The sequence below is a fragment of the Neomonachus schauinslandi genome, unplaced genomic scaffold (assembly GCF_002201575.2).
Source record: "Neomonachus schauinslandi unplaced genomic scaffold, ASM220157v2 HiC_scaffold_1602, whole genome shotgun sequence".
Lineage (NCBI taxonomy): Eukaryota > Metazoa > Chordata > Mammalia > Carnivora > Phocidae > Neomonachus > Neomonachus schauinslandi.
The window spans coordinates 1-3,072 of NW_025410292.1; the positions used below are offsets into that span (position 1 = coordinate 1).

The 3,072-nt window shown below is 53.2% G+C and overlaps 1 long non-coding RNA gene across 1 annotated transcript; it reads left to right on the forward strand.

Annotated features, from left to right (window-relative positions):
• Window positions 1–414: 414 nt before the first annotated feature.
• LOC123323847 lies at window positions 415–1,321 on the forward strand. The gene is made up of 3 exons (XR_006539546.1): window positions 415–435; window positions 585–691; window positions 1,014–1,321. It is a non-coding gene; the product is annotated as an uncharacterized LOC123323847 (long non-coding RNA).
• Window positions 1,322–3,072: the final 1,751 nt, after the last annotated feature.

Genomic DNA, 3,072 nt, shown 5'->3' on the forward strand with positions numbered 1-3,072 from the left:
AAGCCCAGCATGAGGGTGAACGGGCACCTCGGGGCTAATTCCTCCCCGGATCCTCAGCCCAGCAGAGCCTTGCAGCTGGGGTCCCCTCAGTGTCTGAGCCTGTATGGCTCAGCGCCGAGGGGGGCGCCCCCAGCCCTCTGTGCCACCCTGTTCCATGGGGTTCCGGGACGGTGCAGCTCCGCGGACACGGCACCAGAAAGACCGTCTAGGCGTCTGCGAGAAGCCTGGTCTGAGCCTGGGGGTCCGTGCTAACCCGGAGGCTGACCTCGTGTGTTTGTGTGTGTGTTTGGTTGGTTCTTAACCGAACCGCAGCTGACAATAGTGTTGCCTTAGCGTCAGGTGTGCCAAGTCAGCAGCTTTCCGTCTGCTTTAGGAGACGGGGTCTCTCATCCATTCCCTCCCCCTTCTCTCTTTCAGACTGTGGCTTCACTTCGGGTACGTGACCCTCTCCTCTGCTTGGTCTCCGTCTCCCATGGTTTTGTCCTGGAAGGCGAGCATGGAGAACCATGGGCCCCGGGGTGGGGGTGGAGAGGCCAGAGACACCTGCTCACAGGTCCCTGTGCGCTCTCCCTTCCCGCCCGCAGTGTCCTATCAGCAGGGCATCCTGTCTGCCACCATCCTCTATGAGATCCTGCTGGGGAAGGCCACCCTGTATGCCGTGCTGGTCAGCGCCCTGGTGCTGATGGCCAAGGTAAGGAGGCGGGCAGGACGGGGCCCTGGAGGGGACACTTAAAACATAACAACTCAGAGCTGGGAGTAGCAAGAGACCTAGCTAGGGCCAGCAGTGGGCAGTAGAAGAAGATGGAGTTCCACCCACATGCCTCAGAAGACACACTGTACCTCTGGGATCACAGTGGGAGAGCCAGGCAGAGAAGGAGAAGCTGGGGTCACCTGAAAACCCAATGGACATTGTAAAGAGAACTACCATTCATCTTGTCAGCAGACCATCCTACTTCCTCTCCATTCCCATCACCCCTGACTCCTGCTAACTCCTGAAAGCTTCTCTTCTTCAGGTCAAGAGAAAGGGTTCCTGAAACTAGCTCAGCGGCAGAGCCAGGACTTTCCAGCTTCTATTGCCCCAGTATGGATTCTCCTTTCTCCACTTCCAGCCAGTGCTTCTCAAGAGCTGTTTTCATCTCTCTGCTCACCCCAATAGCTACCCCCTATGTTCGTGCACACCTGGACGCTCATGACCCAAATCTCCCTAACCCAGGCGGGACCCTAGCCTGACTAAATTGACTGAATCAATAAAAATGGCCTGTTCTGGCTTGACTCTGCCTTGTGATGTCTGGATATCTCTTCTGCCCATGGCTGACCTCCCATGTGACTCCAGTCAGGATAGAAACAAAAGATATTCAAGGAAAGAGCAGGTCCCTCCGGTACCAGGGCTGAGGGACCCAGCCTGGGGTGACCCCACTCCTCTCTGTCAGGGGAAGTTTAGTAGATGCAAACGGGGGTGCTGGGATTGAAGAGGCTTACTCAGGAATAGCCCAGAAAAAATGGTGACATTTCCTATAAGAACTTTCTGTCCTACCTGGACGAAGGTGCTCTGAGGAAGAGTCCACCTACACAGGTGTGTCTCCCGCCAACTGGTCACGTACCCGTGGCTGGGTGGCTCAGTCAGTTAAGCGTCTACCTTCGGCTCAGGTCATGATCCCAGAATCCTGGGATCAAGCCCCACATTGGGCTCCCTGCTCAGCGGGGAGCCTGCTTCTCCCTCTGACCCTCCCCCCTCTCATGCTCTCCCTCTCTCTGTAATAAATAAAATCTTAAAAAAAAAAAAAAGAAGATTGCTTTCATACCTATCACCCCGTTCATTTCAGCTGTCTCCCTGAGTACACTACCGTTTTCACTTGTCACCAAGCAGGCTTCCCGGCCGAGAAGAGAAGGCGCTGACTTGGAGATGGATTCTCAAGTAGCACATGTGTCCTCCAGTTTAAGTCACAGATCTGTTTATAAGTTTCTCTCTAGTGAATTACATGGGTGTGAAAATGTGCCCTGATCACTCCTGGAAGGATAGAAAATAAAGGTCGCCAAAACCAAGAATCAGCCCTATTGCTATTTCTAGAAATCCTCTAAGAGCATTTCAGTTGTCTCATTGTCACCGTGGTGATGCGGGGCAGTCCTGAGGATGGCTTGTAGGCAGTGGTCCTCTGTTTCCTCACTCCATGCATACCCCGCTCCTCTTACCCTGCATCCCAGAGCCAGCTGCTCTCAGACTATTCTGCACTCCATCACCTGGAGGCACATAGCACTCCAACTCCCACTTATTCTTGAAGATTTAGCCCCAACATCTTCCCCAGCAAGAAGCCTTCTCAGGGGCTTCCTTGTCTGAACTAGCCATCTACTCTCTCACTCACGGGACTGTAACACATGACTTTCTCTCTCCATTGCAATGCATGAGGCATTCACATGTGTGCACACTTCTACAGCATACACACGTATATGTATATATATATTTACATACATGCGTGCATGCACTAACCCACTCATGGAGCACACATCATTGCGATGTTCTGCTGGTCACCTTCAAGAAAATAAAGAGATCCGTGTCACAGTCCCCAGGGAGCCTACCTGTTCACGAGGGGGTCATTCATGAATAGAAACAGTGGAATTACAAAGTGATGCTTTCCAATAGCAATGTGAGCTTGTCTACTAAAACGCAGTCAGAGGCTAGCACTCAGTTTCCGCCTGGGATCATCAGGGAAGAGTCTGAGAAGGTGGCAAACTCTTCACAGAAAGAACTGGTCTAATTACCCCCGTGAGGCGGTGGTTGTGACAGTCAGAGACATGAACCAGAGCCGAAACAAAGGGGTCTGGTACGCGCGGGTGCTTAGCCGGGGACGAGGTTCCGAGATAGGAGGGATGAGACATTAGGCAGGCTGGTGCGTGCTCCTCAGAGGGTGGACTCATGCCGCCACCAGCATGAGGCCTGGCACATAGGGGATGTTCATGATGTGTGTGGGATACATGAAGGATGAGAAGCTTGGACTCTGTTCAGGGAGCAGTGGGGAATTATAGAGGTTGCTTGCCCCCATGCCCCCTGCTATCACCTGCTCTATGGAATCCACC